Source organism: Sphaeramia orbicularis, chromosome 8 (genome assembly GCF_902148855.1).
Source record: "Sphaeramia orbicularis chromosome 8, fSphaOr1.1, whole genome shotgun sequence".
Taxonomy (NCBI): Eukaryota; Metazoa; Chordata; class Actinopteri; order Kurtiformes; family Apogonidae; genus Sphaeramia; species Sphaeramia orbicularis.
In genome coordinates, this window is record NC_043964.1 from 31,301,457 (window position 1) to 31,328,579 (window position 27,123).

Consider the following 27,123-nt stretch of genomic DNA (forward strand, 5'->3'; position numbering starts at 1 on the left):
CCACCTAGTGGCGGAGCTTGGTAACTACATTTAAATCACATAAGTGGGTCTAGTAACCATATGGGTTACACAAACATTAAATAAAAGGTCATTCACATAAGCTAAATACAGCTACTTACCTTCAACTCGATGTTCACTCTAATCCTCCTCCTGCTCTCAGCTCTGCTCTCACTAAACCAGTTGTTCTCAATCTTTTTCTCTCAGACCCTCCTTTAGAGGACGAAAAATCTCCCCCCTCAACCCCAACTTCATTGTAACAGTGGTGCAATTCTAACTTTTATTGAAAGAAACATCTATATTGTAACAATACTTTTGGCTTTTCCTTGAATAATTTGTTGTGGAAATTAAAGTAATGTAGATTTTTACTTGAACAACACAAATAAACTCAACACAACTACTCTCTGAGACAATATTTTTCCAAATAAAAATTCCTCCCCCCGGTGGATTATCTGTGTATTGCATGTATCTAATTGTATACATCAGGTTTTTCAAGAAAAAAAAATCACATTGATCATGTAGAGGGTTTCAAAACTCATGTATCAAATTTGACACATTTGGCATTATAGGGTTAATGGTGAATCAATGCTGTAGAAGATGGAAACGATGGAGTCTCTGAATATCCAAATGGGTCATATCAGATGACCATGAAAAGATGAAAAACTACATTTTTCACCAATTTTCTATATGTATTGATAGGATTAATGGATAAACATGTTATATCAGTAGATGCTGTCGGTCACCAGTGGATGTTTGGGTCTTTATGGGTTAAAGCCATTCTATGTATTATTTGTCAATGGTGCTTGTTTTAAAAAATGGGAACAGTGTTATCAAGAGTAAAGAAAAAGAGAAAATGAAACATTTTCTTCAAAACTCATTCTCATTTTTGAACATTTTTTAAGTGAAAGCAGCCAAAGCACATGTTTCATCCACCAAGGCCTTAGTTCTTTTTCAGAGGACCTGCAGAGAGGTTTCTGTGGCTTAGCCTCATCTTTGGACTCAGAGACAAAAACCTGCAGAGACTGAGAGCAGAGCAGAGCAGAGATGTAACCAGAGTCACCATGTCTTTAGTTATTCCCTCCTGCACAGAGCTGTTATTGGCTGATCCATGCCCAGAAATGTCCCCAGTGCGGAAAAACCACAGGGATGCAAACCCAGTGCACAGGCAGAATACCCAATACGGTATTTGGTAAAATGATGAGCTGGATGCACCAAAACGCAATCAATCTGAGGTGTTTGCTCAATCAGAAAACCTATTTAGGGTCATGAATATGAATACAGTCATATGTTATGATGGTCACGCAGACACAATGTTTATCAAAGTAACAAGTTTCAATGGTAAAATTCACAACTTTCTGTAACTCAGTCCTGAACAGTATACTGTTGAATGTGAAAATGACTGGTTTAGTGTTGATGAGATGAAATACAGAGACTGTGGTGGAGATATGGACACCGACAACATCCTGGACAATCTGGATCGTCCATCGTCTTCACCACATTCTAACCAACCAGAACCAATCCGCTGCAGTGGATGAGTCCACTCATTAAGATGCAGGATGGAACATTACAGAAGACAGAGACAGTACATCTGTTTAATCTTATTGTCATTTGACTTTCGTTGCTTTCCTGAGCTGATGGAAAACTAATTTGAACCTGGAGATAAAGAGATACAGAATTGATCCACCCCCATATACACCTATGCGTCGCGTGTGAAAAACAACTATGTAATTACATACAATATGATTGAATAAAGACACAATGGCAGGTCTCTTTTAATATTAATATCACACAGCAGCTAATGGCTGATATAGCCAGGACTTAGCACGAGACAATCAATATTACAATCAGAAAGCCACATGAACAAACATCAACCTTCAATCCAAGGCATTTTAACAGAATAAAAAAAATAAATAAATAATAGTGTGATCAGTATCAGTAGGATGGCATTATTAGACTGACATATAGGAAACAGAGACTCTTCCATGAAATATTTACAGCTGCAACTGCTGTAGATGTAAATTAATATGCACTGTCCCTAATAAATAAGTAAATAAATAAATAACATAGTGTGCCTTTAAGTGTGTGTGTATGGTGTGTGTATTTTAATGGCACTCAGCTGTGCCTATGTGCACTATTTTTTTTTAATTTGCCATTGGTCTTATTTATTTATTTTATTTATTTATTTTTTATTCACATGGCTATTAGAAGAACCATGTCTAAAAACATTACATTATGCATTTACATTATGTGAAATGGGACACTCTTGGAAGCTGAAGAGCTTTTTGAGAGGGGCCCAGGCACAAAAAATAACACACATTCTCAGGGTGGATGGGGCTCCTGTCAGTCATTGTGAAGGAGACGGATGCAGCAGATACAGAATTCTTCATGTTGTCTGTTTTATTTATTGTATATGTGTATTTTCTTAAAGCTTAAGTTCACATATGATAATATTCTGAGAGGAAACAGAGTCAGTGTTTTGCCCTGTTGGTTGTTTCGTACATTAGTTTATCCTTGGAGACCTCAGTCAGTGATCCTTACATGTTAATACAATGTCTGGCTAAAAAGAAGTCCAACTAGGATAAACTAAGCAAACAGAAATAAATCAAAAAGAATTACTGCAGTGATGAATATGCTTTAGCTGCAACGAGGTCTTTAACTCTGATGCAATATGTTGCCTCTCATTTCTTAACCCATAAAGACCCAGTGTTATACCCTGGACATGATTTAAATACTATCACACTGGGCAATACATTTATATGAGGGTAAGTGGGAAATTATCTGTTGCATTAACATTATTCTTTCAAGCAGTCTGATTTGAACTAAATGCATTGGCTTTACATGCACTAGTTCATAGAAACAAAGTGAAAAAGCGTGTCAGATCTCAAATAATCTTTTTTGTTCATTGTACTTTTGTGGCAGTTCCCAGATGATTTTTTCTCTCTATTTAACCTTTCTTAGCTGATTTACCACCATTTATTATAATATTTGTGACACACTGCCCTCAGTGGTGCTAGTAATTTATGTTAGTTTGTTTTGTTCATTTCCTGTTTTATTTTGGTGAGGGGTTTTGTTCGTTTGTGTGCACTGTGTCTGTCTTGTCTGCGTCCTCCCTGATTCCCTGATTATCTGCACTTGGGGCTCATTATCTCTCTACCCTTTATGTACCCTCCTCTCCTCCTGTCTGTTGTCAGTGCATCTTTCATGCCACGTCAAGACAAGAGCTCCCTCGACCTTCTCCTGATCCTCTGTGCTGCTTTGTTACACTTTGTACGTTTTTTGATACCATGTTTGTGAAGATCTTTTTGTTATAGTTTGTGATACCTCAGCTGAGAAGACTTTTGTGTTTATTTTTTTGATTCCACAGTTGTGAAGATATTTTTGTTGCCTTTATATTTTGAGTAAATAAATACTCAAACTAAGTTCACTTTTGTCTCTGTCTCATGCATTTGGGTCCAAGCCTTGTGAGTTTGTAACAATATTATCCTCCATAGTTACCATTTTTCACTGTAAATCATGTATTTTCTGATATTCAATTTCCTATTTTTGATTTAGATGTTCATGAACACTCAGAGTTAATTTAAGTTAATATATCAAAACAGAAAAAAACTGAAGAAAAAGTGAGTTTTGGAGCAAAGATATCATTAACTGAACATGAACCAAGTGTGTCTATCTACTGTCATTGATCCAACTCCATGGGTTTTACTGGTGGATTGATGTTGTAGAAGATGACAGTGTTTCCACGTTCACTACGGAGCCTCTGAACATCCAAATGGGTCATATCTGATGACCATGAAAAAATGACAAACTGTATTTAATCTCATTTATTTACATGTATTGATAGGATTAGTAGCTCAACAGTTATTAAACATTTCAGATCAGTAGATATTTAACAATGGAGGTTTGGGTTAAACAACCATCAGTTTGTTAGTGAGGGTATACATAGCACAACAGCAGGATTCAGGATTCATTAGAATCAAATTGTGAAAGAGTTTTTTTAGGGAGTATGAGACATTATTTTCACACATGGATTGGCCACCACAGTCTAGACCTGAACCCATTTCTGCCACAAAAATGAATGTGTCTATGGATGCAAAAAATGTTGTAACATTTATACACTGTATAAGCACTGTGTGGCATAAATGATGACGAAAGTGTCCTGTAATTGAAGTTAAAGGTGATCCAAATATAAGAAATATATTCTTTCTGAAAAGAAAATGAAAAAAGTTGGGTTTTTTTGTGTTTTTTTTTTTTGCTTGCAGGGTTTGTTTGTTGGGAGAATGGTGGTTCAAGGAGGTCACATATATTGAATTAAATGTAATGCAACCAGTCAGGAATCTACACTGTAGCTGATATCAAAAAATATTGATGTCCTCAAAGTAAATCCAACGTGCAGGTTTCAATATCAGTCTAACCCTTTGAGTGTGTATGAGTGTTGATGAAAACATTAAAACTGCCAATTCCTTCTATTTTAACTGATACACCACATAATATTATTGGGTGTTAAAGTGTAATATTCAGTTTTCTGTAACTCATGATACAAAACAAAAAGTTATAATTTTTTTTTTGTTTTGTTTTTTATAGGGACAGTGCATATTAACCCATACAGTGCAAAAATCTAAATCTTACCAAGTATATTTTTCTCATTTCTAGTCAAAATATCTCATCCCACTTAAAATAAGACATAATCACCTAAAGAGTAACTTTTCAGTGAGATATAAGAACTTATTTTTAGACAATAGATCTTGAAAATCTTATATTGAGAAATCTTACCAAGACAGTTTTCACTTGTTCCATTGGTAGATTTTTTTGCTTGAATTAAGCAAAAAAAAAAAAAAATCTTCAGGTGATTATGTCTTATTTTAAGTGTGATGAGATATTTTGACTAGAAATGAGAAAAATATACTTTGTAAGATTTTGATTTTTGGAGTGCAAAGACCCAAACGGCCACCTGTGACACAAACCATCAACTGATATAACTGTTTAATAACTGTTGATCCACTAATCCTATCAATCCATGTGAATAATTGGTGTAAAATACACTTATTCATCTTTTCATGGTCATCAGATATGACCCATTTGGGCATTCAGAGGCTCCGTAGTGAACATGGAAATGCTGTCATCTTCTACAACATTGATTCACCAGTAAAACCCATGGAGTTGGGTCAGTGACAGTGAATGGACACACTTTGTTTATGTTCAGTTATTGATATTGTTGCTGAAAAAGTCACTTTTTCTTCATTTTTCTCTGCTTTGATAAAATTAACTTTGAATTCACTCTGAATTTTAATGAACATTCACATGATCTGTGAATTAAATATAGGAAAATGCAGAATTTACACCACAAAATGCAAAATACAGAGGATAATATAATAATAATGATAAAAAAAATAAAATAATTGGTGATACATCAGTTAAGAAAGGTAGAAATAGAGAAAAAATCATTTGGAAAATGCCACAAAAGTAGCACTGGGTCTTTATAGGTTAATAAACAGAATATGCAATTTCCAATATGCAAGATTATAGCTAAGTTCCATCTTTAGTCCTGACATAAAACAACATAGTTCATGTAAAAGAGTACAATCCAGTGTACTCCTTCAACAGACAAGTCAAACACATTAGACATTTATGCTATATTGTATACAACATACATACACACACAACTTCAGAGTGCAAAATTACTTTATATGAAATTGTGGAGGCAGGTTTTATTCTCCAATAACCATGATTTTAGATGTTTAGTGAATGAGCTGAGGGTGGACAGGTTGCGGATATCAGTTGGTAATGTGTTCCCAGTTGATATCAGTGTTTATGTATTGGTTCATGCAGCTCCTGTATAAAGAAATAGTGAACTGGACTGAACTGACAGCTGACATAAATAATAAAAAACCACACAGAGAGGTGTCATGCATCATGCTGATTTTACCTTCATAACTATATAACTAAATGATATATAGCATGCAGTAAGGCCAAAGACGTTCATTTTGTCTTCTGTTTATGTAAATATACAATTTTCTTTTGTTCAGACAAGGAATATCTAAAACATCTAAAAACTATTCCTTGTCTGAACAAAAGAATATAGTATATTTATAGCATGCAGTCTTTTGGATTTATGATTTACAGGATATCATGATGTCTCTGTGTGTTTGCATAAGGGCAGAAAACTCACAAATACTTGATGTTGATGACATGACTGTTTCTGCAAATTCACTAAAGTATGTGCAGCTTAAAATGTGAGCAATATAAGTGCACGGTGCAGCATACTTCTGGACAATGAACAAGTGGAAAAAAAAAGTGTAGTTCTCATTATGGGACAGCAGGGGTCACTGCAAGCCAATCTTTACAACACACTCCCTGTCAAGTCACATTAATTTTTAACATGAGATTTTTCTTTTGGAGAAGAGAATTTACAGATTTGATGTCACAGGTTAAATAACACATGAACAAAAGCACATTTTCCTTATGAGTGACACAAAGCGCTGTGAGTGTTTTGCTGTGTTTCATGTCCTTGAGCCCTGGCACATTTTCTTTTCAAGCTTGACATTTGTTTGAAATGGAAAAAATAAAGTTCTACTGCTTTGCCGTCATCATCATCTCCAGACGTCACTACTGTGAGGTTTCTGAAAATAGCACAGTGATATACAATATAGTTTAAAAAGATCCTTTCAGAGACAGTAACACAGCAGAAATACGAATGTTTTTTTTAGAACACTTTTGGATCTTATTATATTGTTTCTTGTAAATGTGAGAAGTCAGTTACAGCCATAAAGTTGTAATAAACTTTATATCTACTTTTTATAAGCAGTGGGAACTATTCTGAAAGATACATTACGAAAAACAAGATCAGAGAAACAAAACTACACTCGTGTTTCTTCCCTTAAAGCCCAACAAATGACAAAATATGCAGCATTTTTAAAGGGGTCATTAAAAATACAAATACACACTCATGCAAATTTATTTTGGATGCTTCAAACACAGACAGATTCACACGTATTTTATATAATGATGCATCAAAGAATAACAGTAATTAGTGTGTTTATGTTAGAGAGAGATTGTATATGCTCAGTAAACACTACCGCAGATTTACACATTTACACAACAGTGGCACAAATTCATGCATAGAACAAATTTAAAACTCAAATTTTAGACATCGTCCTCGCAGACAGACAAGTCTACAGCGTGTCGCCCCACCCACACACCACTGTTACACACCGTAAACAGCCAAAATCACACAAACACACACTGAGAAAGGGAGAGTTCTGTAATCCCTTAATCTCTCTAGTGAGAATCTGGATGGTAGTGTGTCGTGTAGATGTGAAAGTAGAGCCGTCTGAGTCTAGGTGTGTGTGTGTGTGTGTGTGTGTGTGTGTGTGTGTGTAGGTGTGTGTGTGAGACACAGATTTGTGTAGTTGGCTTTCCTTTAAAGCCCATTGAGACTGAAAGGCCTTCAGACAAAACTCTGCAAAGTGAAGAAAGAGTAAAATGTACTATTCAATCAGAGTAGCTTCTGTTTAAAGCAACAAATCGCACACGGCAACACTGTCACGAGCTTGTAAAATATAAAGACGGAGGCGTGCAAACCTATACAAAGAGCTTAGAAATGATTATACATCATGGTATCTAACCTCTGTCTAACCTCACACTTTATTCTGTTCAGTCATTCATCTTTTACAGCCCAGTGGCCTTGCCTTGTAAAGTTTCTGTGTTAACTCCCAGTGAACATTGAACACAGTGACTTCAGCTAAATGTCGAGACTAGTAATGAGTAACTTTTTATCTGACATTTAACATAAATTAAGTTATACATCTTATATCTCATACCTGACATTTCTACTATATCATATAATTGGATTATACTGCAAAAAAGGCCTGCACAAAATATAAGTGATGTACAAAAATAAGATAATTACATTCATTATTGGGTTTGAAATGTCTTATTTCAAATAAGAGTATCTGCCAGGGTGCTGCATTGCTCAAGGTTTTTTTTTAACTATGAAAATATTATCTAAGGGTTACAGAATGCTAAAATTCTTATTTTAAGTAGAATATATTTGTTTCAAGTATTTATAGTAAGATTATTTTTTACCTATGGCATATTTATATATATGGTCTTATGAAGATGTAATGACTTATAAGATATGTACAAGCAAAACTACATAAAACAAGTAAAAGTGTCATGAGGCCAAACAGTTCCTGTGTCTGCCATACTCATCCCCCAACAATGGAGCTTGTTCTGTTATAAATATTCCTTAAAATTAGTTGTAATATCTAAGAGGTGGGGTAGCTTAAAATGAAAATTCTTGGATCAAGTCAAATAACCTTAAAAAGATTAAGTCTCAATATGGAAATACATTTAAAAATTGATCTTTCAAGATAAATATTCCAAATTCAAGTCAGTTAATCTAAGTCAGATATTCCTTTTTTTGCAGTGTATATATTAGTTCCACATGGTTGTGTCTGTGAAGGTCTTCACATGCAGAGTGAGTACCTGACATCCATTAGAGAGTTCACTTGTTTCCGTCTGGACTCCATCATGTAGATCATCTTATTACTTCATTTAGTATTTCATTGCCTTGTCTCACAGGGCATAGACATATTTAGCATTTTATTAATCAGCATGCACACACTGTAAGCAGATATTGCTCTGAGTACCCCCTTGTCTCAATGTGACTGAGTGCTCGGCAGAGATGCACTGAGACCTCACCCAAATCTTAGCTGGGGGCAATGAGACACTGCAATAATAATGCCTCTTCCTTGTCTGCTTGTGCACCAAATCGTTTCACTTAGGAGGATGCTTTATTTATGAAATGAGGAAACCTTACACCGTGGGTGGATGGTTCAGTGCCTCAGTCTGGATGGATGGCAAGGGGCAATTTGAGGAAAGATGAAAAGGGATCATACCATCTTTATAAGGAAAAATGAATAAAACGTGTCCCTCAGCTCAAATACGTGCTGAAGGAACAGCTAGCCTCCACACAAACCTACCGGCTGTACTTTAACAAATCACCCACAATGCAGGAAAATGTGTTTTCCAGGATGATCATTTAAAACTCAATTTGCCCACGTTCCCCCAAATATCCCATATGCGAGTAATTACATCTAATCAGTTGTATAACTCCGTGTAAATCTGTTTAAGCTCATCGCTGAATTCAAATGAGGAAAACAATGTTTGTGTTTGAGTTGTGCGAAATCAAGTCAAGTGTTTATTGCAAAGCAAGAACCAAATTATTGACTTCCAAGAGGGGCACAAAACGAGCACTGAAATTTCATGAAACAATATTAAAACAGGAAAAAAAAAAAAAGACTGTGCATGTGCGTGTGTGTCTGTGTTTTTCTGTGTACACAGATATCAAAGGGTCTTTGAGGCGGTGGAACTGCATCTGCATTGAGGCCTTCGGTTCTTTTTAGCCAGAGACTGTTGTGTTGCCATGGAAACGCCTGTTGAACGAGGGTTCTATGAATCTTTCAGCAACCCCCTTTTTCTTCCGACCACTTGGGATCTTTTCATAACCCGCACAACATACAAAACTTTTCATGGTGGGGAGGGTGTCCAGTCATAAGTAAAGTGGGCAGAGTGTCCTCGCTGTGGGATTTTTTTTTTGTTTGTTTTTGTTTTTCTTTTTTTTGTTTTTTTGTCAATGCAGAAACTCACTGTTGTTTCATGTGTGTCAGATGGAACGGCTGAAACATAACAGCCCATGCAGAAAAACACACGGCATCTACGCAGATGCAAAGAGGCCAAGAAAACATCACACATGCATGCTAAAAAGATGTTTGTTTAGAGTTGAAAGAGAGGCAGATGAGCACAGCTAACTCGCCCCACTGATCACAAACGACCTTCTGCTCTTTCTTTCTCTGCATTTCTTTCAGCAGACTGAGTTAATAACAAGACTGTCAACAAATGGCCTTCTCCTTTTCACTTTCTATCCTCGTACAGAAACAAAAAAACAAACTGTCATAGGGTAAACATCTCTTTTAAGAAATAACTTTTAGTTCCTGATTTCCTCATGGAATGGGCATTGTGGATTTTACAATTATATTATCGACTGAGTGAAAAATTGAAAAGAATAAAGATATACCAAATGGTCAATTAAATGCAGACGAAGTAATGAAATTTGATGGGGAAGTTGAGAATCTGTTGAGAGCTTGGTGGTAGAATTGTGGGAAGGGAAATCACGAATGCTGATCAATATTTTAGCGCAGTTTAAAGAGCAATGGTGACAAGAGAATTTCAAGCAAATACTGAAGGTCCCAAGGTTCACAGACACACACATAAGACCTTGCCACTGCTGCCTGCAACTCCAGGCTGTTGCACCTTTAGTATAAATGATTAATCCACTTCAGCTTTTATGTGTCTTGGAGTGGAGACAAAGTGTTCTGGTTCATCAGTGCTACTGTACATCCAAGCATGCTTTAGTAATGACACAGAGCCACTGGCAGATTTAAACAGGAGTCTTTATCCTAATCTAGCCCTTCGCCTTTCTTTCCCTGTTCTGTTGCTGTTATTTTCCCCACAGTCAACAGTAACAGAATCTGACAGGACTGATTTTGCATAATGAGGGATTTCTATGTTTACAATGTTGTATTGCTTATATGGTATGTGGTGTTTACCAGACTGGTATTTACAGCAGAGTATAAACACCACGGAAAAGTAGTCAAACAGAATCACAACTGAACAGTTGTGCATGGATGATCTTGGACTTTATTTAACACACAATGACTGACTCACTATTTGCTCAGGGCAGACCTTTATAAAGACTGAGACATGAGACCGCATACTGAAGTCCAAATCAAAAAAAAAAAAAAACGAACTCGAGTTTCTATCGACAAATAAAATTCAAGTTCAGGTGTCCATATTGTCCCTCACCTGACTTGAGTGACAATACATCTAACACACTGCATTTTAGAAGATTTTATGATGAGGAGGGAACTGTTTACCAAAGGGTCATCTCAGATGGTTGCCTGCTGCTCTTTGCACATCAGGAAGAGAATTCTCAGAAACTCAAATTGGCTTTCATTAAAAACATCAATTTTATTTTGTAGGACGTCTGTACTCAGTAGAGGAGATGCTAAAAAATCAAACCTCGCTGACAAGACACTCTCCTACTCACTGTTTTTCACCTTCTCTTTTGTGCGCCTTCACATGGCTTTGCCTCAAGTGTTGTTTCAAGTGACAGACTTCAGCATGATTTTTGTATTTGCAAAAGCACTTTGCTTTTCATTCTTTTCAAGTATTTTCTTTATATGGATTTTATTATGAAAACATTTATTTCAGTAAATTATTTGTTGGTGTTAGTATCAAAAAACTTAGTATAAAAGTTAAAAAGTTGGTGTGTGTAGTGAAGCTACAAATACATGTTAAAGGAGTGATATTTTGCTTTTTTTTAAAAAAAAAAAAAAATGGAATTACATATTTTAAAACATTTCCCTGTGGTCTACATAAACTGTGAATACTATGCGTAGGTCTGACATCATCATTAATTCAACTCCACAGGTCCATCGTCAAGCTTATTTTTGAGTATTGATACCAGAGAGGTCATTTTGAGGCCCTGGCCCTTTAAATGCAAATGAGCCACTTCAAGCCCCACCCCCTCCAGGTTGTTGACAGTGCTGCTCTGTCCCGTTCAACCAACAACTGAACATTTTAGGTAATCGGCTTGAAGCTTGGACATATTTTCAGTTTTTACTACAACTACTGCTGCTGACAAACATGTTGTACTCAGAGAAATGTTTGTCGGAAGTCTTGACCTTATATGTGCAAATATTGTGATGTAACTAGTTATAGACGCAACAAATTAAGTAGGAATTAAAATGGGTTGTGGAAATCCACTCGATTTTTTCCAGAAATGAATATAAAGATAGCTTTGCAGCACCTGGAGGGTTGAAATTCAAACTTTTTGCACTATTAGAGTCCAAATACACAAATAAATGAACCAAAGACTAATAAAAGTGGTTTTAGCAAAATATGACCCCTTTAAAAGTGACAGTGCAATTACAAACATAGCATCATGTATCACACAGCATACAGCGCTATCAGGTGTAATGTGAAGTTGTTTACCTCATTATCTACCCTCAGGGCAATACTACAATTCATCCAAAAAACCTTGAGACGATCACCACAAAGATCTGAATGTGAAGCGTCATGACAACACAAAAATATCAACCTGTTTATACAAAAAGAAAAGATATTAAAGACCTTCACAGCTTCCAAAGCGACCAAAAGCACCTGCTGTTCTAAAATGCTTAATACCTTTTAAAACATTAATCCTATCAATAAAACAAAATAATTCTAGTAAAATGCAGTTCCTCAGGTTTTCATAGACATCAGATATGACCCTTTTGGATGTTCAAAAGCTCCATAGTGAAAGTGGAAACACCGTCATCTTCTGCAACATTAATTCACTAGTAAATCTCACATAGTTTGACACATGACAGTGGTTGTAGGCACTTGCTTTTATGCTCAGTTAAAGATGCAATGTGTTTGAAGAAGTCTGTTGTTTTTCAGTTTTCCCTGATTTTATATAATAACCCACAGGTGTCAAACATGCGGGTCGGGGGCTAAAAAACCGGCCTGCCAAAGGGTCCAATCCGGCCCCTGGGATGAAGTTGTGAAATGCAAAAATTACACTAAAGATATTATCAGTCAAGGATGTTCAATCTAAAGTGGGTCAGACCAGTAAAATACTATCATAATAACCTATAAATAATGAAAGAAAGCTATTTTTTCTTTTTGTTTTAGTGTCAAAAAAGTAAAATTACACAAAAATGTTTACATTTGCAGACTGGCTTTTCACAAAAAATATGAACAACCTGAAATCTCTTAAGAGTAGTATGAAGTATTTTAACAATATTCTGCCTGTTATCAAATGTTTTGTGTATTTGTAGATCCACTGTGATCTGTAAGTTGTGATGCACATGTATAAATGACAAACTGAGGTGTAAAATAGTTAAAATTACACTTATTTTTCTTAAGAATTTTCAGGTTGTTCATATTTGTTCATGTTACTATGGGGCCATTATTGTAGCAATATTATTTGCAAATAACATTGCTACAATAATGGCCCCATATGTTACGTTCAAGTACGGTTCGTAGGTGTAAACATTTTAATTACAGAATTTTACTTTTTTCACCCAAAAACATAGAGAAAACTTTGGAGTTGATATCATTTCTAAGTTCTTATCCTATTATTTATATTATTTTACTGGTCCGGCCCACTTTGTTTCATATTAGGCTGTATGTGGCCCTTGAACTAAAATGAGTTTGACACCCCTGTAATAACCTTTGAATTTACTCTGAGTTTTTATGAACGCCTACATGATCGGCAAAATGAAATGTAAGACATACCTGATTTTCACTGATGTAGAGGATAATATTAAAATAAATGGTGATAAATCATATAGGAATGTTAGAGAAAAAGTTGAAGTCACTGGGAAATCCCCACAAATTATTCGACTTGGACTAATAACCGGACTTTAGGGTCCATGGATGCAAACATTCATAACAATATCATCTAGAGTTTATGAATTTTAGTCCCGATTTTAAGTGACCACAGACCAAGTGACCAACTACAATTCTTAAAGTCTTACAGCTAAAATATTATGGCAGCTCTATTATATTCATTTGATGCTTTACAACATAAATTTATGCAACTTTTCCTAAGGCACGTCTGAATATCAAACAAAGTCTTTGTTTGTAGAATAAAATGACCTGTTTGTTAAGAATAAAGCATGTTGTTTCAGTTCAGTCTTACAGGTCAGACAAACAGATGTGGAGTTTTTCTCATATTAGTATAACAGCGGTAGAAAAACATCAATATATCATCAGAGAGCTTTGAAAAAACTGTATTGGTAATTGATGAATGAGTGAGGGACACTGTCTTTGACTTGTGAATACTGTCCAAACTCAGGGCTTAGGATGATAATGTTAGGTTAGGATGGCGTTTCTGTTTTGTTGCGTTTTCTTGTTCGAATCACATAAATTAACCCTTTCATGCACAAATTATGAGAACCTTAATCAAAATTTTTTCCTGAGTGTTTTTATTCCTCTTTAGGCAGAAAAAAATAATACAATTGAAAAATTTCTTCTGAAAAATAAATGATAAAATATAAAATTAAATTAAATTAAAAAAAAAAAAAAAAAAAAAACGTAAAAAAAATAATGGAGAAAAAAAAAAATTCTTATGAACCTGTTTTTCATGAAGTTGCAAAAATGTCCACTCAGCTGGACACCACACATTTAATTTTTGATGCACAGAAACACGTGCATCAAAAAAAATTGTTTTAATAAGCATTTTATATCATCTGGCTCTTTGTTTGACTCGGTGGGAGCTGCTCCTTTGGAACCTTACACCCACTTCCCAGTATATACTGGTGAGCCTTTTAATTTCTTACCCTTTTCTACTCAGGAAGTTCTTAAAGCTCTTAAAGCACTGGACCCCAGAAAACCTTCTGGACCTGACCTAATGGATCCATATTTTTTAAAGTTGGCAGCAGACTTTATAGCGTAGCCTCTGACAATTCTTTTTAACCTTACAGTGGTAAAAAATGAAATTCCCTCTGTGTGGAAATCTGCATTTGTTCTTCCCTTACTGAAAGGGGGTGACCCGGCAGTTTTAACAAATTACAGACCGATATCGAATTTGTCGGTACTAGCCAAAATTCTTGAAGCTCTTGTGAATGAGCAGTTAAAGGAGTTTTTATATTCAAATGATATTTTATCAGAATATCAGTCAGGTTTCCGAAAAAAAAAAACACAGTGAAAGTGACAAATGACATCAGAGTTGCGCTTGATAAGAAACAGCACTATGCGTCACTTTTTATTGATTTGGCCAAAGCATTTGACACAGTTGACCACAATATTTTAAAACTTAAACTCTGTCAATCAAGACTCTCACAGGATGCAGTTGGTTGGTTTTCAAACTACCTGAGTGACCGGACTCAGTGCATCAAATTTACTGGCCAGTGTTCTGACTTTGTTGCTGTCCACAAGGGGGTGCCACAGGGCTCTGTAGTAGGTCCCGTCTTATTTATTATTTATATTAATGACCTGGGCATGCATACGCCAGGTGCTAATTTGCATTTTTATGCAGATGATACAATAATATACTGCTTTGGATCAACTCTTGTCCAGGCGATTGAATCCCTGCAGAAAGCCTTTGTTGCTGTCCAGTATTCATTAATTCAACTGAAACTGGTCCTCAATGCAGACAAGACTAAACTCATGTTGTTTTCCAATTCAAGGACACCTCCGCAAACATTACCCTCAGTGACCACTCTGGAAGGAAATGTAATTGAGGTGGTCCACACAAAGAAATACCCGGGGGTTTTAATTGACAACTCCCTCACTTTCAAGCCACATGTGGAAAACCTTGTGGCGGAATTGAGGCTAAAGTTGGGATTTTATTTTCATAACAAATTGTGTTTTTCTTTTAAAGTAAAAAAGCGTCTTGTTGCTGTGACTTTTTTTATCAGTATTGGACTATGGAGATGTTTTATGCATGAATGCTTCTGCTCAGTGCCTACAGAAGGTTGACAGTGTCTACCATGCTTCCTTGAGGTTTATCACCAACTGTAAAGCATCGACTCACCACTGTGAGCTGTATTCGCGGGTAGGATGGCCTGCTCTGAACACCAGAAGGACCAACCACTGGTACTTGTTTATATACAAGGCCATACTTGACCTCTTGCCTGGCTACATCTGTACCTTAATTGACAAGAGAAATTCTGAAAATTATTCTCTTCGAACAAATGAGTGCATTCTGCTGTTCACTCACTCCACCGTCATGAGACTACACTGATCTGCAGTAACATGTTTTAGTGTAAATCAACAAACAAAACAGTTTTGGTTTTTTTTTTTTTTTTTTTTGCATATTATCTCCATGAAGTGAATAATAGCTATTAGAGTATCTTAAAATGTGGGAAATTATCTGATAAGCAGCATAAAAATGTTTTTTTTTTTTGCATAGTTTTCCATATCACTTTCTGATATTAAGTTTTAAATACATGTTTCATTGCTTAAAAAATTAAAAGCATGGTGTCCGGCTGAGTGGACATTTTTCTAACTCCTTAAAAAAAAAAAAAAAATTAAAAAATTAAAAAATTCTGGATCGTATTGTTTTTTTCATGCCAATAAAGGAATAAAAACACTCAGGAAAAATATCTTGACTAAAGATCTCATAATTCATCCTTGAAAGGGTTAAAAAATGTGAATAACTTGAATATGAACATCCTGAAATGTCTTAAATGAGGTAAATGCAATTTTACCAATATTCTGTCTGTTACTAAATGTTTTATTGTATTTGTAATTGTCATGTACATTGTAATGCACATGTGTAAATGATAAACTGATAAACCGAGGCAGAATATTGTTCAAATTACACTTGTTTTTCTTAAGACATTTCAAGTTGTTCATGTTATTCAGATTCAGATAAGGATATGTTGTAGATGTAAACATTATCATAATGTAATTTTACTTTTTTCACAGTTATTATTTTACTGGTCTGGCCCACTCGAGATCATATTGGGGTGAATGTGGCCCCTGAACTAAAATGAGTTTGACAGCTCTGCTTTAACCCCTGAGACATTATTTCAGATAAATGTTCTGCTGTGAATTTGCATCTGTTTCCGTGTCATAAAAGCTGCTGTGAGTATGTGTTGTGTTCCTTTTCTTCAGTGGTTTTGTTTTACTGTGTGTTTTAGGGTCAAAACAGAGTGGAATAACAGAAAAAGACAAAGAGAGGACTTGAAGTTTGACAGGTTTTTACTGAATAAGGCACTCAGAATGTACATGAGAGATTTAGGATGTTGAATATGAACTGTGAACTGGAGCACACTGAACAACAACAAATATTTGAATTTTGGTCCAGTAGTTTTTGTTTTGGAGTTTTTTTTTTTTTTTCCAAATCAGTCCAGCTGCTTTTTGGCACCTGGTTGAATTCCAAAAAGCAGGTACACAGTCAATACTCGGCAAAAAAAGAAAAGAAAATCACAGGAAGGAAAAGTTAAAAAAAAACAACAACAACAACAACAAACAAACAAACAAAAAAAAAGCTCAAATCGTCTATTTTTTTTTATAGTGAGTCACCCTCCTTCACTGCTCTGTTTTTTGGTTTTTGTTTTTTTTTTTTTGTTTGGGGGGGGGGGGGGGCACTGAGCATGCTCAGATGTCTATGGAAAGAACAAGGTCTATTCTATCAGCGCATTTTGAAATTTTTCCTATTGAGCAAAGAGTTAAATTTTTAGGAATATTTAAAATTAATCATTTGTTCAGAACACTTACCACAGACACGTCAGGGGTTAAAGGGTTAAGATCACAGGTATGCACAGTGGCATGAAGATCTTAGTTTTACACTTTCATGCTTTCATTCATTTTCTGAACCGTTTATTCCCTGAGAGGGTCGTAGAGATGTTGGAGCTTATTCCGGTCTACCAACAGGCGAAGGCGGGGTAAAAACCAAGGCCAAGAGATTGCACATGTACAGCTGTGAAATGTCACTACTAATATTTGAGACACGTATTTGTATTCTTTTATTATGTTTATCATCTTTTGTATTATTTTTATCACTCCTGTGCAATATCTCTCTAAATCTCAACATGCTCTAAAGCCCTTACTGCTCATTTCCAACAGCTGCACCCTCTGATATCTCTGTTTTCTATGTACAGGACACCCAGTAAAAGTCAGTGTAGGTCCTTCCATATCAAATATTGATGGTGTGAACCAGGTTATGTTGTTAAATACTAATAACCTTACTGAGGTTGAGGTTGGCAGAAAACCACACTTTATGGACAGAACAATGATCCGTGCTTCAGCCCTGTTTCCTGCTGTTTGTGTTCTCTTATTTTATTTTGCCATGTACTCTACCAGGGCACCCCAAATGACTATTCACATTAAACAAAAACATCTGAACAGCTTAATTTAGTAAAATACAATTTCAAAAAAGCTGGCACGATGTTCAAAATGTAAATGAAACAAAATGCAATGATTTGCTACAACACAGAAAACATGTCAAATATTTAACCCTTTCATGCATGGTGGTCACCACAGTGGACAGTTGTTCAAAGGTGTTCTCTTACATATTCATGGATTTGTTGTTTCAGTTCCATATCAGCCAATACAGTGGACGCTTATGTATCATCCCGTACACTGACATTCTTACCATTACTGTAACTTTACTGTTCTAGATAAACCTGATCTGCACTAACATGTTTGAGTGTAAAAAAAAATCGCTAGTTGTTATTAGACTGTAACTAACAATTTTGTTTTGTTTATTTTTTTAATTTATTTATTATTTATTTTTGCATATTATCTCGATGCAGGTAAGTTCAAATGTGAGAAGACATCAGATTAGCAACATTAAAAATGTTTTTATTTCAGTTTTCTCGCAGTATGTCAGTAAATACATGTTTCTTTGCTTCTAAAATTAAAGGCATGGTGTCCAGCTGAGTGGACATTTTTGTAACTACATGAAAAATAGGTTCATAAAAAAATCGACTACATTGTTTTTTTTTTTTGGTTTTTTTTTTCATGCCTAAAGAAGAATAAAAATATTCAGGAAAAAAAAATCTTGATTAAGGTTTTCATAATTCCTGCATGAAAGGGTTAAGCAAAAAAAAAAAAAAAAAAAAATTTCACAACAGCAATATCTCTCTAAAAAGATGTTATGGGGCCAAATTTACCACTTCCTTTTATCCTATTCTTGTTTCCTATCAGTCTGTAAACGTCTTTGAACTGAGGAGACCAGCTGTTGGAGTTTTGTGAGAAGAACGTCATCCCATTCTTGTCTTGTCTGATTTAAGATTCTAGCTGCTCAATCCTCAGCTTTCTTTGACAAGTTTTTTGTTTGATGTTACATCTGAGAAAATGTAAAGTAATTTTTTTTCTTACAGACAGCTGTCGATAGATAACAAATAAAACAATCATAAAAATAACCATGCAGTATGTAAAAAAATAGCTGTACTAAATCCATATATAATACACAAAACATTGCAGAGGAACAATACACGTGGCTGATGGTCATCGTCTAGTTGTCATCTACAAAATGCACCGTTTCAAGAAGAAAATATGCTTCCTTCAGATTCAGAATTGCTGTATTTAATATGTTTTGTTATTTTCTGTTGTATGTTTTTAATTATATTTTACACCATGTCAAACATTTCACTAATTGGTGTTGTAAATACTTTCACTCAGTATTTAAAATTGCCACACACAAAAAATGTGACCATAACAAATGTATGTCTTCTTCATTATTGCACCATTTTCCTGTACTTTGGAAACTGAGAAAGCAAGTGAAGATGAGGAAGAAGCAGATGGACATTTAGGAGAGGCAGGTCGAAACACTGGAATGGTTTAATACACTGCAAAAAATCTAAATTTTGCCAAGTGTATTTTTCTCATTTCTAGTCAAAATATCTCATCGCACTTAAAACTAGAAAAGCACTCGAAGAGCGCAGACCTCCACCAAGGCAGAGCAGTGCCCCCATCACTACCAAAATTGAATCATTTGTTCCTTGTGCCAGTATCAACATTTCCTGAAATTTTCATCCAAATCCTTCCATAACTTTTTCAGTTATCTTGCACACGGACAGACAGACAGACAAACCAGCGCTGGCAAAAACATAACCTCCTTGGCAGAGGTAACAAGAAAAGCACTCTGAGAACGCAGACCTCCACCAAGACAGATCTGCCCCCCCGATCACCACCAAAATTTGATCATTTCTTCCTTGTGCCAGTATCAACATTTCCTGAAAATTTCATGAAAATCCGTCCATAACTTTTTGAGTTATCTTGCTAACAAACAAACACGCAAACAAACAAACAAACAAACAAACACGCAAGCACGCAAACACACAAAGCAAAGCGATCACAATACCTCCTGTTATTAGGGTAATAAGATATAATCACCTAAAGAGTAAAATGTAAGTAAGATATAAGAACTTATTTTTAGACAATGGATCCTGAAAATCTTATTTCAAGAAATCTTACCAAGATAACTTTCACTTTTTCCATTGGCTGATTTTTTTTGCTTGAATTAAGCAAAAAAAAAAAAAAAAATCTTCAGGTGATTATGTCTTATTTTAAGTGTGATGAGATATTTTGACTAGAAATGAATCTTGAATTAAGCAAAAAAAATCTTGAATTAAGCAAAAAAAAATCTGCCATGTTTGACACCTGTTAAGTGATCATGCAAACAGCGTAACATGATATGCTTTATGAGAAATCAGAGTAACACATTGAAATTTCTCACGAAAACTCTTTTGTCTTTATGAATGTAAACCCATTAATCTGATTTATTTTGTTGTTTTACATCTGTATATGTGTAAAAAAAAAAATGAGTGGAAGACAATAACAAAAAGTTTGAGTCTACTGTCATTATGTATGTAAGTACTCTGAAAAAATCCAATGGTGAACTCATCTTCTTCTGAACCCGCTTTACCTTCACTAGGGTCATGGGGGGTGCTGGAGCCGGTCCCAGTTACCTATGGGCCAAGACAGGCCAATAATGGACTGAAATGTGTAAACCTGGATTATCGATTATTTCATTTGTGAAGTGCAGGAAAACATATCAGATCCAATTATTACAATAATCTGATTATTTTTATGGCCATGTAAACTGGCTGATAGACATTGAGACCACGCCTCTGGAATTCACTTTGTCCAAAAACACCCAAACATTCATTATTGACCAAAAGAATCTACTGTTTCATACCAGTTGATCCACTAATTCTATCAATACATGTAAATAATTGGTGTAAAATACAGTTATTCATCTTTTCATGGTCATCAGATATGACCCATTTGGACGTTCAGAGGCTCCTTAGTGAACATGGAAACACCATCATCTTCTACAACATTGATTCACCAGTAAAACCCATGGAGTTGGATCAATGACAGAGGATGGAAATGCATGGTTTATGTTCAGTTAATGATAGATTTTATTGAAAAAGTCACTTTTTCTGCAGTTTTCTCTGTTTTTGATATAATAACCCTCAACTTTAATCTGAGCTTTTATGAACATCTACATCACAGGTGTCAAAGATGCAGCCTGGGAGCCAAATCCGGCCCGCCAAAGGATTCAATCTGGCCCGCGAGATGAATTTACAAAGTGCAAAATGCAAAAATTAGCCTGAAGATATTAACAGTCAAGGGCATCAAACTCAAAAATTACAGCATATTAACCTAAAAATAATAACTTCAAAATTTCTTCTTGGTTTAATGTGAGAAAAATCATATAATACTATGCTTCTTAATAATGGCAACACCAATGTTTTCTCTTTGATTTATTGCAAAGAACATTAAATTGTGATATCCTTTAACAATAAAATGTCAATAACCTGAACAAATATGAACAACCTGAAATGTCTAAAGAAAAACAAGTGCAATTTTAAAAATATTCTGCCTGTTTTGGGCCATGGTAGCTCTCATCCATAACGCACATGTAGAAATTGTAAGTTGAGGCATAATATTGTGACGTTTAGGTAGGATTAAGTCATAGGAGAGGGAGCTTGGTTTGCATTTCTCGGGCCCCAATACACCGCACAACTACGAGAGGTAGTTTTGTTGACTTTTAGATTATCAACCACACATGTGTAATACAGCACATACCCTATTGCCACAGCACAGACCTTTCAGTCATGGTGTCAAAACTAAACATTGGCTCCACACACTCAACTCAGCTGCTCTCCCCCCCAGGCACAACATAAGTCCCATAACTGTGCAACACAAAACATGAACTAACCTTTAACGCATAATTTCAACATGTAATGTAGCACACCATCACATAACACAGTTACACTGCAAACCACATGGGTCACATGACTCGGCATAAACCAATCAGTGTAGCTCGCTACAATATTGACAAAATTGTACTTATTTTTCTTCAGAAATTTCAGGGTTTTTTTTTCCAGTTATTCACATCTTTTTTGTTTTGGATAGAAGTAGTTTCATCATTTAATGTTATTTTTTGCACTAAATAATTTGGAGTTGTCATTATTTATAGGCTATTATGCTATTATTTTATTGGTCTGGCCCACTGGAGATCAAATTGGGCTGAATGTGGCCCTTAAACTAAAATGAGTTTGACTACATGATCAGTAAATTAAATATAGGAAAATACCTGATTCATACTGATAAAATGCAAAATACAGAGGATAATATTATAATAAATTGTGATACATCACTTAAAGCTATACTGTATGATGTGGCATTTTTACACTTTTCTTTTGTCATCTTAAAATGCTCCTAATAAGTGTGTGTCAAACTAAAATGTAAAAGAAATCCACCAGGTATTGAAACTCAAAAATGTTTAACTCTCATATATTTCTAATAACAGTCTGACCAATCATTTTAGTCGGTCCGAATAAAATAATTGGCCGAACCTGAGCCTCCTGTCAATCATCCATTACGGCCATCCAGCATCCGATCCATTATCGCCGTCTCACATCCGATATGTGTACCTGTGAATCTGACGCTTCACTGTCGCTGCTTCTCCTGTCACTGACCACAGTCTACTGTCTAGGATGTGTATGGATAGAACTGACATGCACATGTGGAAGGGAAAAAACTGATTTATGAACAGAAACGACAACTGAGGGGCACAAACGGGAGTCTGATGAATGAAGGATGGAGATAAAAGTCCGGAAGTCAGCTGCACTGGACTGAACAGGTCTGCATAAAGCTCAGCTTTTATGACGGTGGGACTCATACAGGTACATGTACATGGTGTCACACACTGTAAGATGATGTAGGATGATAATTGTATGGACAATGAAACTTCAAATGTCCACGGAAAATTCGCGGAGGCCGCGCGTTCACAGTGCGCGCGCCCATCCCCTGGGCACTGCAGTGAAAACACTGACCCAGTACTGCACAGACCAGGTCTACTGATGGAACAGGAGATGGTGGATGATGTATCTGATTACTGAGGGAGGGGTCCGCGGACACGCCAAACGGACCGGACCTCCACCTCTGCTTCCCCCTCCGTGTGCATCGCGCATCAGGAGAGAGGAGGAGAGAGGAGGAGGAGCCTCAGAGCTCAGGCAGAGGGAAGGGGGCGGGGCTTTGGAGGGAGGCGGGTTGTTCATGTTCAAACTTTCACTAAGTGCTGTGAGAAATGCCACATCGGTAGGTATAGCTTTAAGAGGGGTTAAATATGGAGAAAATATCATTTGACAAAAGTAGCACTGGGGTTGTGTTTAGAAAGGGGCCTAAACACATTCTGACACAAACACAGGCTTTTCTTTTCATTTGTTTGTTTTCTGTTCTTTTGTTTCTTTTCTTACTCCTCAACCTGAGGATATTGTATTGTATTATACTGATAAAAAAAAGGAGCAATAAATAAAAATAATAATAATAAAAATAAAAGTAGCTCCAGGTCTTAATGAATTAAACATGCAAAAGAAAGTTTGTCTGGAAAAAAAAAAAAATTTGTGAAAGGAAACTGTCGACTGTGGTGATTTAATCATTTTTAAAAACTTTCCAACACTGTTTATGATCTTGAATGCCCCCAAAAATGACCGTTTGACACAGAACCGACTGAATTCCCTGAATGAACTGATCGACAGGCTGGTCAGACGTCAAGTTCAACAACACACGTCCAGTTTAAAAGTGATTTCCCCTTAAGGACGTCTCCAGAGTGCGGCCCTACTAGGACATTAATCTATCTTGCAGTGAAGTAATGGTTTTATTCATCATTATGCTGTCCTGATGCTGCTAATACTTAGCTCTTTCAATACTACGACATGAATTACTGAGAAGTGTATTACAATGTGCACCTCTTCTCTTACATCGTCTTACGACAGATAGAAGAGACAGGCGGGAGGAATTAAGAGAGTGGGAGAATCCCTAAGGAGAGCCCAGTGTGAGCGCTGAACGCAACCAGAGATGAATGCATTTTGCCTAATTAAGACCAATGACGGCTTATCATGATCACTACCAGCCATCATTCACAGACTGCTAGTCTAATGAGCTATTATACCCACACGTGCCAAACATCAAGAGACAGCAGCTATATTTATTTGTTCATCACGTCATCAGAATGCCATTTTATCTATTCCCGCTCTTGAAAATAAGAGTAGCATGAAGGGTCATTGCAAACAAGACATGTAAAATGAGCAAAAAAAAAGAAAAGGACTGAAAGGATTTATGTAATGATTAAATTCTGTTGGCTGCTTCAGTTTGATGTGATTCACATGCAGAAAAGGAATGGTTAATCAGTCCAGTGAGTAGCCATGAAAAGTCAAGCTCTCCAGGCATTAATGCATGTGTTCATTAGTAACATCCTGGCATTTCTCTGTCCAGACCTTCACATAAAAAAGAGATGCTAAGGCCTTGAAGACACTTTTTACTATTTTTTTTCCCCCCAGTATGGCAGCCTGGTAAGTACACCACAGTAGGATGGAAGTGTTTATGATGGAAAGTGCAAGTGACCATGAAAGAAAAACCTTTGAAAAATCGATATCCGTGTTTCTTTAAAACAAACAAGATGCAAGGAAACACAAAATACTTCAGCTAGCGTGTTTCGCACTGATCTCTGCCACAACAGTCATGATCTTTTGACCTGTTATTCAACTGCATTTTGAATAATGCGCTCTTCACTGAGGATGTCAAAAAATAAGACCTTCACCCTTAACCAGTTTCATTCCCCAGGGTAACGAAACGTAGGCGTATATTCAAATTATATTACCTGAAGAACATTAACATACAAACAACTTCAAGCTGCAAGTTTTAAGCAAACATTTGTTTTTAATTCTCTGATGGCACTTTTCTTCCATTTTTTTTCCTAATAGAAATGTTGTATTTTATAAATAATAGAAAATTGCTGCTGAGATTCTATGATCATGACAAACACAAACAGATGGGAATCTCTAAATGTTGCATGGTGAATGAAATGACTCTTCCATGTAAGTGTACATATGTTTTGCATGATATACAGTGTCTCCCTGGTGTAACTGCAGTGGAAAGAAAAATAATCTTTCAGTCAGTTATAATAACAATATACTAGTCAACATTTGCTAGGGATCAGTTTTATATTTGCACAATAATTGATGTTGTATAATATTTTGGGTGACTTCATATATTATGTGTGTACTTTGGCTAGTCATGTAAAGAAAAATGGACTAAAAGGTAAAAAAACATAAATTTTTATTGCACTTTCAGGCAAAAGGGTGATACAACCATAGAAAATACAGTTCACAACAATTACTCTTCCAAGTTTGTTTTCACTGAAACCACTCAGAATGTTCTGAAACACATACGGTGTGATGTCAATAATGTGTGTGGCCACCATCCGCATCCGCAGGCTGTACTCCACTGGGAAAGTAAATTTTCAAGTTTCCAGAATTACACCCCCGAATATAGCAAAGTTATTGTCCTGATCCCTAGCAAATGTTGACTAGTGTAATAACAATAATGGATTAGATTTCTATAGCGCTTTTCAAGGCACCCAAAGAAAACATTCTCCCTCTGGTGGTGGTGGTAAACTACATTTTGTATCCACAGCTGCAGTGGGGCAGACTGACTGAAGCACGGCTGCCAATTCACAACATACGGCCCCTCCCACCACCACACGCGTTTATACAACAGTGTGAGTGACACTGAAGGCAAAGTGTCTTGCCCAAGGACATGACTGGGATCTGAACCACCAACCCTTTGGTTATTGGACAACCCAATTTACCTTCTGAGCCATGGCTGCACATACATCACAACTTGCAGCCTAAAATTACTTGCAGACATTTTAGCATCAGAAACCTGGTACATAGCACCTGTTGAATCCAATTAGGAATTTCCTGCACCTTATTTTGTGAGGTCGTGAAGTCACAGATATCTTGACTTTTTACCACCAAAATCTTTTCACCTTAAAGTGACAAATTTTCAAGCCATTCCTGTGATGTTGCAGTGATAAATGTAACATGTGGTGCCAGGTACAACAAACCCCGCCCTTTGCACATATTGTAGCTTATTTTGGCATGGATCCAGCTGATGTCATATCTATGCATGTGCTGATGTCAGCATATCAACTGCCTCTATATATGAGGGGGGGCTGAAAAGTTCCTAGTCTGACTAATAAGGAGTTATTCCACAGCAATGAAACTTGGCATACATTAAATTCAACCTCTCCTGATACTGACTGCATGGTTTCCTTCCAGATAAACCCACACTGGATCAGTAATTTAGGACTTTGAAAAAATAGTACCAGAGACATTTGGTGAACCATCCATGGCACCGTGGTCTTATCAAATGTCTGCAGAAAAAGGGGTTAGCCCCCAAGGACATTCATGTTGACATGGTTGCTATAGGGGATGATGCTCCAGCTTTATCAACTGTGCAAAACTGGGAATTCAAGAGAGATAGGAAGAACAAGTGAGGGGTGAAAAGCAAAACTTTTCATGAAATGTCTGTAGTACTACTTTTTCAAAGTCCTAAATTATTTATCCAATGTGGGTTTATCCGGATGGAAACCATGCAGTTAGTATCAGGAAAGGTTGAATTTAATGTATGCCAAGTTTCATTGCTGTGCAACAACTCCTTCGTAGTCGGGCTATGAACTTTTCAGCCCCCCCCCCCGCCTCGTATGTGCCAAGTAAATTGAAATAAAATTTGGCGTGCCCTTTTCATTTTTCATTCATCTTGTAATGTTATTTGTCATATAGACATTGAAATTTCACCCATTTTAGGTAAATGGGGAAAAAAAGATTTAAAAAATTCATAAAAATTTTTAACTTGGACTTATTTTTCCCAAAATGTAACCACATCTATTCTGGGTCACTGACAAGCTATAAACCCAGTTTGGTATAAATCAACCATAGTTTTGCCATGATAGATGTTCGAAATTTTGACTATTGTAAGTAAATGGGGGGAAAAAAGATTTTAAAAATGTATTAAAAATTTGAACTTCGACCTACTTTTCCCAAAATATAATCAGATCTATAGTGGGTCATTGGCAATCTATAAATCCAATTTGGTATGAATTCAACCAATAGTTTTGCTGCTAGAGTGTAAACAAATAAAGAAACAAACCGAAGCAAAAACAATACGCCTTGCCTCCCCTTTGATGATGATGACCAACAACCTAATCTTCATATGGATCAGCCTTCTGTTTCCTTAAATCGTGAGAAAAATTAGGTTATTCCTTTA